This window comes from Astyanax mexicanus, chromosome 1 (genome assembly GCF_023375975.1).
Source record: "Astyanax mexicanus isolate ESR-SI-001 chromosome 1, AstMex3_surface, whole genome shotgun sequence".
Classification (NCBI taxonomy): Eukaryota; Metazoa; Chordata; class Actinopteri; order Characiformes; family Acestrorhamphidae; genus Astyanax; species Astyanax mexicanus.
The window spans coordinates 53797273-53814990 of NC_064408.1; the positions used below are offsets into that span (position 1 = coordinate 53797273).

At 40.6% G+C, this 17718-nt stretch overlaps 1 protein-coding gene across 4 annotated transcripts in view; it reads left to right on the forward strand.

Annotated features, from left to right (window-relative positions):
- sash1a (SAM and SH3 domain containing 1a) overlaps window positions 1-17718 on the forward strand; it is a 332277-nt gene that overhangs the window by 235976 nt on the left and 78583 nt on the right. The window contains exon 1 of one of the 4 annotated variants that reach the window (XM_022665507.2): window positions 6112-6184. The exons of the other annotated variants lie outside the window; for them this stretch is intronic. The gene's annotated coding sequence lies outside the window, so the exon portion shown is untranslated. Of the gene's footprint in view, window positions 1-6111; window positions 6185-17718 lie in introns of those variants that run through there. 4 annotated transcript variants of the gene reach the window in all.

Genomic DNA, 17718 nt, shown 5'->3' on the forward strand with positions numbered 1-17718 from the left:
AAAGATTGAAATTTGTAGCCTAAGGGGTCAAGCAAATTCACTAAGTGTACTCACACGCATGCTCTGAAACATACACACAGACACACACACACACATACATGCGCACGCTCACTCATTTCCATATAAATTGCCTTAAGTAGGACATCCCTGCTAAATTCCTCAAAGGCAGCTTGTTTAAAATTCATGAGAGCTTTTGTTCAAATAAAGACTGAAAGCGCGGGGGTATTCACTTTGCTTTGAGGCTTCGTCAGTGTTTCAGGTGTGTGCGTATGTGAGTTATGATGGTAATGATAGACGCCTTGCGTTTGGGTTTTTATATATATTTGTGTGTGTGGGTGGGTGCGCGTGTTCATGTGTTCGTATTTCTCCTATTCATGTGGCTGTATAAGCAGATGGTATGGGGATTCCAGGGCCATTTGATATTTGGCATTCTGATAATGAACCGTGTCCAGTCCCTGTTGTGTATGCACGTATGTGAATGTGCATAGCCCATGTGTGCACGCGCGTGCACTTGTGTGTGTGTGTGTGTGTGTGTGTGTGTGTGTGTGTGTGTGTGTGTGTGTGTGTGTGTGTGTGTGTGTGTGTGTGTGCTAATCTCACAAAGCCAACAGAAATCATGTTTGTCTTTTCTCTAGTCTTGGTGATTAGGTCAAGTGCCCCCTCTAGGGGGTTCACTTGTCAAAGCTGGTATTAAACCCAGCTCCTTTTGTTCAACTGTACATAATTTAAAGGACCCATACCCGACAATTTCATTCCTTTCATCCCCTGGAATCCACTTCTGGTTCCTTCCAAATACAGAATACTCAAGTTTCACTGCTCACTGAGTGAATTGACATATGTGATGTAAAAATAAAAAATAATTCAGAACAGGCTGTATATTTTACAGCTTGTTTCCAAGTACACATTGAATTAACTGTGGAGTGAGCAGCACATTTAGATTTATTTTTTCTCAGTAGGGGAATTGTGTTTTTTAATATACAGCTCTGGAAAAGCGTAAGAGACCATCTCAGTTTCTGAATCTGTTTTTCTAATTTTGCAATATAGGTATTATAGGTATATGTTTGAGTAACATGAACATTGTTGTTTTATTCTATAAACCACAGACAACATTACTCCTTCATTCCAAATAAAAATGTTGTAATTTAGAGCATTTATCTGCAGAAATTGAGAAACGGCTGAAATAAAAAAAAGATGCAAAGCTTTCAGACCTCAAATAATGAAGAAAAAAAAGTTCATATTCATACAATTTTAAGAGTTCAGAAATCAATATTTGGTGGAATAACCCTCTTGGCATGTTCTCCTCCACCAGACTTAAATACTGCTTTTGGATAACTTTATGCCACTCCTGGTGCAAAAATTCAAGCAGTTCAGTTTGGTTTGATGGCTTGTGATTATCCATTTTTCTCTTCATTATATTCCAGGTTTTCAATTTGGTAAAATTAAAAAAACTCATCATTTTTCAGAGCTGTATTTAAAAAAAGGACTTTTTGCTGAATGTCACAGAACAGTTGTTAAAAAACAGTTAATAGAAGCCCTAAACATAAGTCCTGATATTTGCATAAACTTAGCTCACACCACAGAGAGAGAGAAAAGAGCAACAATATGGGTGCCTGTATGCAAGGACAATTTAGAAAACCTCAGAGATAGAGGAAACACTTTTCTCCCTAAAGTAAAGTTTCACTCAAACAGTGATGAGTGTGATGAAGCTTGAGTGAAACAGGATGTGCAAGTGAGAAACCACTGCGGGCGGGACATGATTCTTTCTGTTGTGATTTGGTTGGATGGTTAAAAGAGAAGGATGGAGTCAGAGCTGGACCACAGTCTGCTGTTAACCGCGGAGGAGTTCTCACCTCGTGCTACACTGCATAGGCCGTGGGGACGAAAATGTTGGCATACAGAATGCTAATAGAAAATGAGGAGAAGAATAGACTTTTGGTTCAGGAGTTAGGTCATAATTATTTGAGTACCGGTATGTTCGTTTAATCCTTAAACTGAGGTAATGACTCTTTATGATGTAAAGAGTTATGAGGTATATTTGCTTTATGATAGATGGGAGGGGTAAGAATATCATGCTGTGAAATGACTAGTTTATTAGGAGTTTCCCTGGCCCTGGCACAAGGTGAAATAACCAGCCTTTAGATGTAAATGCAGATACATTTTTTGTACATTTTTAAATGTGATTTTATGTTATCTGATAAATTCAACCAAAGTTATCAGCTAACAAGGTCAAAAAGTACTATTTTTAACCCATTTCATGTTTTTTCTGAAGCTATGCACCCAAGCCATGAACCATTTAGAAACCCTTATTACAAAATGTGTAATATCAACAACTAAATAAAGGTCCAGTCTGACAACAGCCACCTAAGACTCACAGGTAATCAATAGTGCAGATGTACCTACCACTAATAAAGCCAGTCTTAGTCTTTGTGAACCCACTGCTGAACAAATATGCTTGTCCAACCTTTGTAGAAATGCCTTTCCAATATCCAGTAATTTGACTCTCTGGAAGAGATGAACATGAACCAATTGGCACTATGCCCAGTGCCAGGCATGGACTAGAGCTGGATATAGCCCCCAGCATTAAGCAGTTGAGCAGTGGAGCTCTGTTCTCTGGAACGAAGGTGCTTCATCCAATACGAGATGAATTGAAGAGTTGAGGGGCATAAGGTGGGATGGATGAGTGGGATCATCCAACACCCTTATTTTTGAATGCAGTCCAATCCAATTAAGGAATCATTTAGGAGTCTATATCAGAGTGTAATAATATTATCTTTAAATAATCCATTCTGAAAGGATGTAGGGTTACATGTGCCACAGTATACATCAGTGAATCTGGTTAAAAGAGCACATGTAATAAATGGTGAAGATGTACCCTTCAATACTACAGCTGTCGTAATCTCAGTCTTCATCAGTACAGAAGGTGGCACGTGTGTGTGTATGAGTTTAATTAGCCCAGCTTGTTTTGCTCAGCCATGTTTTGTGCGTGAGAGATGACAGATTAAAATAACATGTGCTGAAACAGCAAGCTGTCTAACAGCAGGGAGGCCTCGGAGAAATGGCGCGCTCTTTATCACCATGAGATCAGGCTCTTTTTTGTTTGGACCACTTTCACATTCAACACAAACCCCTGTCTGTCATTATAGGTGGAGTTTAGGTTCTGAAATGCAGAAATGCAGCACAGTGTAATGTTGTATAATATCAAACCTCCTTTCATTTATTTAGTATCCAGATTAAATGGTCTTAATGATCGGTAATAATTTGTCAGTGAAAAAGCAGAAAACATAAATGAACAGAAAATGACACAAAAGCCCAACAAGTTATTTTCTTTTCTTTTTTTGCATTAAGATTCCAATCTTTACCATTATCACAGTTTTTATTATTTTCTGTACAGTTCTTTTAAAGAAAAAAAATCCAGGATATTTTTAAACATCTTCAAAGTTTAATGCTGATAATTTAAAATACATTAAGTCTGAACTCTTTAAACATTGTTTTAATTGTAGCAGCTTCTCTTGTTTGATTTGTGGATCTTCATTTTGACTTTGTTGGGGGTTATTTTCTATGTTCCTTTGGATTCTATCAGTTTTTTTAAGTGTTAGCTGTCTATTTTTTTGGTTAGCTTAGATATGTTCTTCTCAATTTCACTTCCTTTAATTAATAACACTGATGCCAAGAAATTAAAAAGCAGAGTACTAAAAATCTTATAAACCTTCTTGAATACTAAAATTATTAAACATTTGGGGAAATGTTGCTTTCTTTTTCATATTTTCTTACTGATGCGTTTTCAACTAAAATAGTAAGTTTATTTTTCTTGTTAATCTTCTGTTTTTTCTTAGTATCATGAACAGGTTTTTAAACTGCTCTAATCTAATGCAAGGAAATATATAAATTATTTACACGTATGGCACTCAGTTGGTGCTCTTATCTAGTCAATGTCCAAGTAGTCTTATTAGTGATGCGTGGAGTGCTTTCCCAGCTGGGGAAAATATCCCTGATCTCCTATGGGAAAAGTGGTGTAGCCCACTATGATGCTCCAACCCTGTGGTATTGTTACAAATGCTTGTGTGAACGTTAGTGATTACATGTTGTGTGTTTTAGGTTTTGGTGCTTTCTGGAATTCTGGAAGTTCACCGCAGCAGTTTTGGAGATATTTGTTATTGTTATGTATTTCAAATTCATCTTAAACATCTGTACAAACAGCTGGATGCTTTCCTTAAAGCTAAATATTTTGAGGAACTAGTCGCAACTAGTATGAACATGCTGGATTTACAGTTTCTTCATAAACCCAGGTTTTTTTTTTACCCGTATGATGTAGCTGTGCAGTGTCAGTGTGTGTGTGTGTTTGTGTGTGGGCATGGACTCGCTCACAGGCCACTTTGGCCGGACACTGTCTCATTATGGACGAAGACTGAGGGTTAAAGCACACACACAGAACTCTGTCATTCTATTATTAACTATAATTTATCCAAAACCTTTTGCTCTGCAGACTGACTGCTCTCTCGTTCTCTCCACAATTACACCAGAACTCAGGCTCACTTTTTCCAACAGCTTTATGGAGGCTCAGGGTTCTTAAAGCTTATTGGTGGAACACATATTTTCTAGTGAAGGAGGACAAGATGGAGACTGAGGTTGGGATGATTAATGTAAATTTAATGAAATTGTCGTAACATACTTTAGGAAAGAATGCCTTGGGTGTTTTTAGTTTTTGTGCTTTTTTTATGCACATCACTTGGCCTATGTCTATGTTTTTATAGAGTCCTGTAATCTCACAGTCTTTGCTTTTATCCAGAGTTACATGCTATAGACTCAGAATTACATCATCTATCTATTGGCAGCCAGTCATCACATCACTGAGCCAGTGAATTATGTGCTGAATGGTAAATTAGCACTGGCTGTTGGGAGTGGTGTGTAGACATGGGGGTGCTTGAATGGGGTGTCTGCAGAGATTTGTAAAGCTTTCTATGCTTCTCCATCTCTGTTTTTGTATCTGTCTCTCCGTCTGTCTGTCGACAGTTTAGATTAAGAAATGTTTAAAGCCCATTGTATCTTTGGAAAATGAATTTCCCATCCATATGGCACCTACTGTTAGACTTTGCTCAAACTCTAATTTACAATATTCAGCATCACTCACCAGATAACACCTAACAGCTTATATATGGGTTAGCATTCCCAAGTCATCCCTTGAAGAAACTCTTTATGATCAGTGTACATACTGACTGTTATCTCGTGACTTTGGGCATGTCACTGTATTTACAGTATCACACTCTTTTTTATTCTTTACTCACACAGTCTTCACACTCGTTTAAAGTTTAAGGTTTGCACACAATTTTTCTGTGGATCTCTCTCTCTCTCTTTCTCTCTCTCTCTCTCTCTCTCTTTCTCTCTCTCTTTGTATATATTTATATTTAGAGAAATCCCCGCTGTGTGACTCACATTGGTAATTGTTGCTTTTTAGAGTATCATGTTTCATCTTTTCTTTTCTCTGGTTTTCTCTGTGTCGACCATTTATAAATTTGTGCCCCTCATACAGAACAAGGCATCCGTGTGTGTGTGTGAGTGTGAGTGTGTGTGAGTGAGTGTGTGTGAGTGTGTGTGTGTGTGTCCAGGCCTCCAGGCTGTGTTTTAGTGTGTGTGGGAGGATGCTGGCGAGAGTTAACAGTAACAGGAAATGCCAATCATCCCACAGGAGCCAATCAGTACACAGCCCAATTGAGCCAAGGATGTTGCACGTTCACACACACACACACGCACACATACACACACATATTACTCTGGGACCACATCTGTGCTCTGAGTGCGTTGATTGTGTTGTCACATAAGAACACCACAGCCCCCCTGGAGATAGCTGTTTGTCACATAAGCTACAAGTATTGTGTGAGAGTGCGTGTGCCCTCCGGAGAATGGTTATGTTCTGATTTATGTATGGTCACTCTGGCTCCAACTTGCTCCAGCTGCCATGTATTGTTCACAGAAAGAGAGAAAGAGAGAGAGGGAGAGAGAGAGAGGAAGCAGCATATTGAGAAAGACAGAAGGAGAGGGCTGGCCATTTGAGCAGGAGAGAGAGAGAGGGAGAGAGAGAGGAAGGGAGGGAGTGTAGAGAGAGAGAGAGAGTGGGATCCAGCGGTTTATGTTGTGCTTCAGACTGACTTAAACAGAAGAATCTGTTCGGTGGCTGTGTTGTGAGCTGGTGAGTATAAGACTTTACTGGACTTTACAAGTTTAAGTTATCTTTGATTTTTTGGACTCTGAATGAGGATTGTATTACTATGGCTTGCATTAATCAGGAACTTTCTGAATGTGTTTGTTTGCTACAGCACTTTTGATAAGTTTCATTGTATTGTGGACATTGTAGATGTGTGTTATTATTGGACTAAAGAAAGAATAGAAACACAGGCATTGGTGCTCAAGCTTGATACAAGAGATACAAGCCAGGAAAATGCAGTAAACGCTGGTTTATAGATGCCCTTAAAGCCATCTATAGGCCATAATTTTCTTCTCTCACAGATGTTCACAGAAATCTTCCCTTTTTTTTCCTAGTCTGTTAGTGCACTTTTTTGGTGTGTATATTTGTAAGCATGTGTGTATAGATGAGTGATGCGACAGGCTGACCTTTTGAACTCTTTGTCACTAGTTTTAGGCCCACATACTCCTCCTTTATTCTTTCATTCTGCTCATCAGCTTTTGCATCACCCTTATCTGCTTCGACATTATGCAATTAGAATGTGTGTCATAAAGCTTTTGCTCCATTTTTGTATTTTTGTATATGTGTATGTGTGTCTATGTGTGTATGTATGTGAAAAAACTGAAAAAAATAAGAAAAAGGCCTAAACACTGTACATTATACTCTCTAACTGCTCTATAGGACATTCAGCTCATGCTCTCTTCAGGATCCATGAGAACAACGAGTGTTGCATTCCAGAATAAGTGCAGCTGGCAGTCACACACCTTCAATAATTATGCTGTAATTAAGGAAAACAGAGTAATTTAGAGTGATATGATGTGAAACTCTTTGTTCAGAATGATTTGCCTTAGTGGTGAATGGATCTAGACATTTTAAAAAATGTAGTGCCTATTAAACATAATAGTTATGAGGCCTTGTCTTACAGTATATAAAAATGTAAAAAAAATCCTAATTTATTTATTTTTTTTATTTAATTTTTTTATATATATATTTTTTTTTTATTTGTTTATTTTTTAGCAATGAATAGCAATAGTGGTAAATGCAGGGTGTTTAACCCCTAATGCTCTGTGAATTTTATTACATCCTCAGACTTACTAATTGATAACAACATGCAAAGCAGTACAACCTGGCTGAGCTGGTCTAATTTATAGGAGGGAAAATGCTAGGAATGATGAGTTGAACTTAAGGGGCCAAGGTAAATAATAATGTGATTCTGTTACTGTTATTAACAGTACATGAAAAAACAATTCCCACTGATTTTACAGTGCACAAAAACACATTAACAGAGCATATATTTGTGCATAGACATCATGATCACTGGTTTCAATCACCACCAGAATTCAATTCATCAATCATAATTTTCTTCATAATACACAATTTCATATCACCATACTCAGAAAGACTTTACTGCTGCCCTTTACATTGTCTGATCTATTTACCGGATAATAGAAGTGGTCTAAATGCTCAATTTTAATATTAAATATCATTGCATTAACGCATATACAATATGGGGCTATCATTTGGAGAAGCAGTTTTAGAAGAGTTAGCTAAAGCAGTGAGGAGTTACACACATGCACACTTTGACATGACAGCATGCAGCCTAAACAAAGGCTTCATTGGCAGGTCACCCCAGCGCAATAAAGAAGACAGGAAAGGAGACAATGAAGTTGTGTTTTACACACACACATGCGCGTGCACGCAAACACACACACACACACACTCACACACACACACTTACATACATACACATTCTCGCACTCCCCTACTCCATTAGTGCCAAGGAAGTGAAAACAATGAGGAAAGATTGTGTTGTGGAAACTAAACTGTAATACTTTTGTAATACTACTTTTTGAATGCATACAGTAACACAGAAACACACACACACAGAAACACACACAGAGCTCCTTGTGTGCAGCTTCCTGTCTGGAAGGTCTCCAGCAGCATCTGGATCAATGGCTGAGCGAGTGGGAGAGAGAGAGATATTGGGAAAGGGGGAGGGTTTAGTGGAGAAGGCTGTATACTCTCCAAAAGCCTGTAGTCTTTCCCATCTGAGCCCCAGCTCAACACGGGATAACCGAGAGAGAGAGAGAGAGAGAGAGAGAGAGAGAGAGAGAGAGAGAGAGAGAGAGAGAGAGGGGTTGGTAGGCAGGCAGGTGTGGGCATCTGTTGCACTGTGTGAGGTCACAGCATCACACGTACTTCACTGAACAGCCTAATCAGCACAGTCACCTGACAATTCAGACAGAGAGATAGAGAGAGAGAGAGAGAGAGAGAGTGAGGCTATACTGTAGCTAAACATGGATGAGAGAGACCCTTATGAAAAACCCTTAGAAGGAATCACTTAGTATGGTTAAGACCAAACATATAATGTGCAGATTCTCAAATTCTGCTATTTAACATGCATTCTTAACAGTTTACGATGTAACTGACTGAAAAACAAAAATGAATCATAAAAAAAGGAATCTACATCTACAGGGTCTAGACAATCTGTGTGACAAACTGTTCATTTGCACAAGAGAGTGTCACACACCACACACCAGTGTCACCAGTGAGTGCAACTTAGTTTAAAGTAATTGGAAGCATTAATTAGAAGGGATGCCCACAAACATTTGTATATTCAGTATTCACGTATATCCAAGATTATAGGATGTGTTTACAGTAACACATAATTTTAATGCTGTAAAATATATAGTGTATGTACAGTATTTTAGGATGGAAGCTTGGCAATTAAGACATGAGCTAAACCAATAGCATTTGAGCAATAACTGAGTTGAAATCATCAGGCTGTGCTAGACACAGACACTGGCCTTCTGGAACTGGTAATGGACATAGATAAAATCTTGTCAGGATAAAGAATCAGTGCTGCTACATAGATGAACAATACAAAACAATACAAAACAAATGTAATGATATTGAAGGAGGAGAGGTTGATTAGGACTGTCTTGGACCACAGGCATCATAACAGTAATATTTGAATCGCCTTCACACTCTAATCCCTAATATATGAGTATATACAAACATGTGACTGATGTTTCCAACAGATTATTCACCCTCTGTTTATGGTTACAATTTCCAGACACACACTAAAGGCTATGAACAGCCCGGGCTCTAGCGGATTTCACTGAGAATAGTGTCCTTCCTCTCCTTCCTAGATCAGCACAGCAGCTGCCTCTCATGCTCTACAGCTGTTTTTCAATTACGCAGCAAGCATGGACACATGGTAGAATGATGTTTTAAAAATGCACTAGAAATTCTCAATCCTGTATTTGTGCAATTATTACTGCTAGTGCTATTACCACTACTACTGCTACTACTGCTGCTACTATTGTTGGTGCTGCTTTTAGTCATTATATAAGGCAAATACCATTCCAAAAATCATGAGAGATATGTTAATCCCATATCATATTTTCTCTCCCCAGGCATAATGGCATGTGAGGCAAATGAAGCAGACGCGCACAGACATAAAAATATGTTTTAACAGAAATAGGAAAAGAGAGAAAGTAGACAAAAAAACAGGTCAAAACCAAAAACACTAGTCAAAACCATCAAAAAAATATGAAGAGCAAAAACAGACAGAAAAGTTGACAAGGGAAAAACATGAAAGACAGATTTCACTGGTGAAATCTACTGGAAACATATTGAGACACAGGTGTTTTATTAAAAAAAAAAAAAAAATAGTATATCCAAATCAGCAGAAGTACATCAGTTAGTGGGTCTGAATGACATTCATTATTCATTTTCGATTACTATCCCCTATAAGATTCAAGAACTAACATGTCAGTTAAATTTTAATTTAATATACATACATTCAAAAAGTTCAAACGTTCATTCTTTTTTTAGAGCTGAGGCTAGCTGAGTATTGAGTTAGTGAAGACTGATAAGAACTGCATAGAAAAAAACGTTATCAATTTTTTGACTGCCTTAAGCACAGTCTTTTGTGATACACTGATGAACATTGTGTAGATGCCCACTGCTGCTACCAGTAAACCTCTGACACTAATTCTAACTTAAGGCATGTGAGATCGAATAAGACAGTCTGGTCTTCACCCAACATGCATCAGTGACTCTTAGGCACCCATGACCCTGTCGGCAAATGTACCTGTTGTCCTTCCTTTGAGCACTCTTGGTAGACTGCTGCATTCACTCCCTGCGACCTCTGACGTCTAGCTGTCATAACCTGGCCCTTGTCAAATGGACTTTTTACTCTTTCTAGTTTTTACTGCTTACAGCACATCAACTTCAAGAACTGACTGTTTACTTGCTCCCTATTATGTATACCCCACTCTTGATAGATACCATTGTCAGATAAAAAATTTTGCTCACACCACTGTCAGTGTTTTTAATGTTAAATAACTAATATAGTTATATATAACAGTATATATAGTATATACAGTGACGTAAAAAAAAAAAGTATTTGCCCCTTTTGCACACTTACATTTTTCACATTATTAAACCAACTTTAATCAGACAAATAAAACCTGAGTAAATATAATAAGCACTTTTTAAATTATGTTTTCATTTATTAAGGGAAAAAATATCCAAATCAATCAATAGACCTTTGTGAAAAAGTGTTTGCCAATCAATTAACTGTGATTAATCTTATTATTTTATCTGAGGACAATTTTACTACAAACCACAACCAGGACTGATTACTAGCAAAACTATACAATCAAGAAGTCAGTTAAATAGTATCTGTCTGACGACATGAAGCAGCTAAAAGATCTCAAAAAGCAACACGTTATGCTGCAAATTTAAAAACAGATGAGAAAACAAAAAACACATTTATTGACATCTGTCAATCTAGAAAAGGTTACAATGTCATTTCCAAAAAACTGTAGGCCTCACTTGCCTCAGTAAGGGCAGTGTTAATGATTCAATAATAAGACAGAGACTGGTTAAAACACATAATTAAAAAAAGAACATCCTGCTGAACGCAAAACATGGTGGTGATAGTTTGCTGGTCTGAGGCTGCTTTGCTGCTTTAGGGTCTGGACAACTTGCTGCAATAGAAGGAACCAGACAATCCTGAAGGAACATTTCACACACAGATATAGCTCAATTACTCATTATATAACAGTAAGATTCAGATCTGTATGATGGAATTTTATGCAATAACTCAATTCAGAGATCAGCTCTCCAGGATGGAATTAATATGCAGGTTCTAATGAGGCTTTACTCTCTGCTCCTTCAGGGACTTCCATGACTGTATTCTTTTCAACAGACGCATTAGAAGTTCCACTTGAAAGTAGAAAGTGATTTCTGTGTTAATAGCATTACCAACCCAGAGAGTTTTAGCAGAGAGGCCATTCTGTGAAACAGAGAGAGAGAAACATAGAAAGAAAAAGAAAGAGAGAGAGATCAGTGATTTTGAGAAAGTGTGTCGTTCTCCAGATGTGCGATGACTTCATCCAAACAGAACACCACCGTTTCAAACAGCAGCAAAGCCACGCTGAGTTGGATCAGGAACAGTCGTGTGTGTGTGTGTGTGTGTGTGTGTGTGTGTGTGTGTGTGTGTGTGTGTGTTTGTGCTGAAGTCTGTGCTGACAGGATGGTAGACACCATTGACATCATTCTGCAGTGAGGGAGTGAAGCATGTCATTGGGGTGAAACCCACATTTGTTTCATTCAGGTTCAGAGAAAGAGTTTCAACTCTCAGACTGTGTGTTTGTGTGTGTGTGTACACAAATGGTCAAATGGTTAAATGGTCAGTCCCAAAATGAGAATGAAGATAATGATGTGTGACATTCCACAGTGACTTTGTGTATGCAAATAATGAAACATGTTTTAGTTCCTTTAAAAATGTCTATATCAATGGATTCCCACAAAGCAGGAGAAAAGTAGAATAAAATAGTACAGTTGATAGGTAGCAGTTTCTTTAGTTTATAATATAATTAAAAGATGGAGTTTAACAGAAATGTTGGTTGACATTTTTTTTGGCCACAATTAGCAAATACTAAACGCAAACACCACAACTGTAAACTAGCCTAACACATAGCCTGAACATAACAGAGAACCTGTGGCTGGATCCTAAAAGAGCAGAGCAAGAAGAATAAGCTAAATCAAGTAAGAATCTCTAAGAACTAGGAGACTAAAGATTATTGGCTGGCTACAAATAATGTACAAGCTGTGACACTTGCCAAACATGGGTGTTACTTATTACTGACCATGAGCCAGTGTTCTGACACTGTAAAAGACTGTGTGTGTGTGTGTGTGTTTGCGTGTGTGTGTTGCTGTGGCACTGATACTGACTAGTATTAAAGGTTGCTCCTATTTACATGAGGAATGAGCTCATTATTAATCAGGTTTTTATTACAGTAGGAAAAACAAAAGAGCCTTGTTTTCTTCTGCTTCTCTCTCTCTCTCTCTCTCTCTCTCTCTCACTCTTTCTCTCTTTCTGCCCTCATGCAGGCAGACTCCACCTCTTCGTCTCTCAGGCACAAACAGAGCTCATAATTATAGATGAATGGAGCTCAGCAGAAGAGAGAAAACACAGGGAAAAAAGAGCTCGCTCCACATGAGCCCACTGCTTGTTTTGTGTGTGTAAAAATAGAGGTAATGATGAAGGTTAACTCCAGCTCTGAAATGGAAATGTGCTGAAAGATCAGAGGGTTAAACAGAGGCGAATGGGATTTTCATAGCCTCACTACATGATCATTAACCTTCAGCTGTGTCATCCCGGGTGCGAGTGTGAATGTGGGAGAGAAGTGAGGAGAGAAAGCGGGAGATGTCAGGTGCATATGGGAAGCAGAAGCTTTTTCAATATTTAGAAATAGATTCGCTCTCATTCTGTCATCATTCTTTCTGTGTGTGTGTGTGTGCTCAGGTGTATACACTCTCAGCACGTCTTGTGGTGGAGTTTGTAGAAGTCTTGCTCAGTCAGACGCTCAGTGTTGAATCGTTTGCGCCAGTATTGGCGTTTCTTTAATGCTACGCCACTGCCAGTTATGACTGCTCTGCACCACAAAGTGCCAGTCAGCACTGCCCTCTCTAAACACTGTCTGTCTGTCTGCCGTCCATCTGCCTCAGAGATGGCACAGCACATTACAATACAGAATACACGACTGCTCCCTGACCTGCTGTCATCACACGCAACCCTTCAACCAGAGGACACACACCAACAACTATGGAGCTCTCTCTCTCTCTCACTCTCTCTCTCTCTGTCTTTCTTTCTCCTTACACTATTTACGTATTCTCTCCTTATTTTCTCAGTCACTATTCCTATTTATTTTCCAATGTATTTATTTATTTATCTTTCGTTTTGTCATACTGTCTTATTATATTATGCACACACAAAGTACTATCCCTCCATCTCTCTCTTTCTCTGTCTCTATCATCAATAATTGTGTTCCCAGAGGAACCATTTAAATATACAATTGCTAAATTAGCATTTGAATGTATAATGCTGACATTTGATTGGCTGGCTTCTCTTTTGCAAATTTACTTGTTTCATACAATTTAATGGTGTTTTGTTAATAGTGGGAGGATTTCCAGTTGTTGAATGTATCCTGCAGTGGCAACACTTTACACTGTTTTAGCATGGCTCAGATGTGTCTCAGAAGTCACTCAAACCAAGAGCATTTGTATCTGTTTTAAATGTGTCCTGGGTACATTTACACACGCATTATTACATGGCCTATCCAGATATAATGCTGTTCCTCAAGACTCATGAAAGAACCAGATAACAATAGAGTCTAAGTGAAAAAAGTTTTTTTTTTTTTTTTTTTAGCTTATCTACACAGATGCTGATGTTGGTCTGATGACTTTGTTTTTGCAGTTTCTGCATCAGCCTCCTGCAGTGAGGTGTGTTTTTGGACATCAGACTGACATTAAACCCACACTGTCTGTGCTTAGACAAGCCAAACCCTTCCTGACCAGCAGCACCAGTCCTTTGTCTTACCTGATTTACTCTTTCCTTTCATCCCTTACCCCCACCAGTGAGTGTGTGTAGACTACCTGGATCCATAAACTGGCAGAGGACATGATCCAGCACTGTTTTCTTTCCTCTCTTCTCCTCTCCGACTAATCTGTCTTTCCTTCTGTCCCTCAGCCCTTCTACCCTGCTGCTGATAGCTGCGAGGGGAAGACCTTGTTTGACCTTTTGTTATTGATACAGATTTTAAGGAACTATAAATTAAGGAAAATGGTTCTAAAAACACCTGTATAATTTAATGTTAATGGTTGGCATTTTCACTGTGGTAAAACTTTACTGTAGTGTTATCATTTTTCTACATTTCTACAGTGCATTCCTAATTTCCCTATAAAAATAATTAATAAAATAATAACAACAACAATAATAATTGTAAGAAAGGGCAAAATTGGCATACATAATGGAATGAAAAAATTGACACAATTGGAATTAGACATGATATGAATAGTGGAGTATTAGATATTGTTAAAATGGTAAAATGTAAATTGGACATTTTTAAAATTGGACAAAATTGGACATAATCATGTGTGGGCAAAATGTAGTATGTAAAAAAAACAGAATTTGGCACTGTCACCTTCTGAATGAGCTCTTTCTACAGTTAAAATGTATAGAGGGTTAGAAATACATGAATATAATTCAGTTTTTGCACAGTTAGCCAGCATGCATATTGTTTACGTGCCTGCTGTTATGATTGTGATATGGTGTATCCCTTAATTTTATTAGCAAACCAGCACATAAGTGAGGTCGTAATGTGTGTGTGTATATTAACCATGGATGTCTTTATTTAGTTATTTCCTAATCGCTGGTGTAATATTGTGTGTTCCAGGACAGTGTGATTAGGTCCTACAGACTATTCCCTGAAAGACAGATAAGAAACAGACCTATCCCAGCCCACTGTTTCCCTGAGGCCTGATCAAAAAGGCTGAGAGGAAATCTGTGCTCACATTAATACAAAAGAAGCCGTTTTGTGAAGAGCTCAGGAGACTGTAGTCATGCTGACAGAGATGGTCAGTGTAGGAGTGTGTTGGAGTTGTTTCCTGAAACAGAGCTGCCGCAACTGCTTTCCAAAAACACACTAAAACCTGGTTATGCTACAGCTTGTGTTCCCAGCCATTGATCTGATCTTCCAAAAGACCTGGAATGGCATTTGTATGGTCTTATTTATAATTAATAATAATAATAATAATTAATGATGTCAATCAATTAAAAATGTATCAGATTAATCACAACAATATTCTGTGATTAACTGCCATTAATCACACTTGTTCCTCTTAAGACACATGTTTTATATTGGTGTCAGGGTGCGTGAAGGAGGGACGAGGAGAGCGGATGCAAATGCGAGAGATTTTATTAAACAATAAACAAAAGACAAAAATAAACAAATAAACTGAAACTAAACTGAAAACAAGAAACACGGGACACAGAGACGCAACCATAACAGGCTAACAAAGCACAAGAACCGACACGAGGGAAAGGGAGCGCGGACTATAAATAGTGTAACACACACACGGGAAACAGAAAACACCTGGGGCTAAGGGGCGGAGTAACAAATGAACACAGGTGAGAACAAGAAACACTGAGGAACACGGATCACGTGGGAGACACACTCACAGTCACAAGCAGAGACAAGCACAGAAAAGGTAAATAAACACAGAAACACGAGAACAGACAGGGACCACGTGACAGAACCCTCCCCTTAACGCGCAACTCCTGGGGCGCGAAAAAAAAAACAAACCCCCAGGAGCCGGTCAGGAGAGGGTGGAAACCAAAAAAGAAACAACACAAGACTAGAACAGAGGACACCTGAGAGGAGACTGAGCGGAAAACAGGGACTGGACATTACTGGGCAAAGGGACCGGAATGAAAACAGTAATAGGGACAGAAACAAACACCGTGACAGGGACTGGAACAGAAAAACCACCAGGGACAGGAACTGGAACATAGACAGAGACAGGAACCATAACGGGAAGAGACAGGGGCACGAAAAACATAGATGGGTGCCCAGGACTGGCAAAAGTCTGTGGAAATGTCTGTGGGACCAGCCTGGGCACAGCTCCAGAAAATAGTTCAGGTGGCCTCGGAGCAGGCCTGGAAAGGCGGGGCCTGGGAGTGGGCGTGGTAACGGGAGCCACGGCCACAGGAGTAGGTGAGTTGATCGTAGGTCTGCCGGTGAAGTCCGGCTCGGAGAGCGCTGGATCGCCGCTGAAGTCCGGCTCAGAGAGCGCTGGATCGCCGCTGAAGTCCGGCTCGGAGAGCGCTGGGTCGCCGCTGAAGTCCGGCTCGGAGAGCGCTGGGTCGCCGCTGAAGTCCGGCTCGGAGAGCGCTGGGTCGCCGCTGAAGTCCGGCTCGGAGAGCGCTGGGTCGCCGCTGAAGTCCGGCTCGGAGAGCGCTGGGTCGCCGCTGAAGTCCGGCTCGGAGAGCGCTGGGTCGCCGCTGAAGTCCGGCTCGGAGAGCGCTGGGTCGCCGCTGAAGTCCGGCTCGGAGAGCGCTGGGTCGCCGCTGAAGTCCGGCTCGGAGAGCGCTGGGTCGCCGCTGACGTCCGGCTCGGAGAGCGCTGGGTCGCCGCTGACGTCCGGCTCGGAGAGCGCTGGGTCGCCGCTGACGTCCGGCTCAGAGGGCGCTGGGTCGCCGGTGAAGATCGGCTCAGAGGGCGCTGGGTCGCCGGTGAAGATCGGCTCAGAGGGCGCTGGGTCGCCGGTGAAGATCGGCTCAGAGGGCGCTGGGTCGCCGGTGAAGATCGGCTCAGAGGGCGCTGGGTCGCCGGTGAAGTCCGGCTCGGGACCGTTCAGGAACCAGGGCGGACAAAGGCATGCGGGAGGCAGAACTGCCCCTGGAGGCAACGGCCGACGGGCTGGTGTAGGGAGGTAATCTCCCTCCTCCTCCTCCGAGCTGGACGCAGGTGTGAGGAAGTCTACATAGTCCCAGAAATAAGACTCCTCACAACCTGCGTCCCTGCCAACACGGTGCGCCCCCCCAAAAAGTGCTCCCCCCTTGAGAGGATCCTCCTCTGGCGAGCGGGAGCGCTGAGAACGCCGCTGCCGTCTTTTCCTCCTCCGGCGCCGGCTAGCTGAGGAGTTAGGAGAAGGCTGCTCCTCCAGCACGCCGCGAGAAAGGGAGGTGCGGCGGATCGCCAATCTGGAACCCAGGTAGACGCCACTCGCTGCATCCATTGTTCGGTCGGTTCTTCTGTCAGGGTGCGTGAAGGAGGGACGAGGAGAGCGGATGCAAATGCGAGAGATTTTATTAAACAATAAACAAAAGACAAAAATAAACAAATAAACTGAAACTAAACTGAAAACAAGAAACACGGGACACAGAGACGCAACCATAACAGGCTAACAAAGCACAAGAACCGACACGAGGGAAAGGGAGCACGGACTATAAATAGTGTAACACACACACGGGAAACAGAAAACACCTGGGGCTAAGGGGCGGAGTAACAAATGAACACAGGTGAGAACAAGAAACACTGAGGAACACGGATCACGTGGGAGACACACTCACAGTCACAAGCAGAGACAAGCACAGAAAAGGTAAATAAACACAGAAACACGAGAACAGACAGGGACCACGTGACAATTGGATATTTAAATGTAAATAAAAGAATGAATGT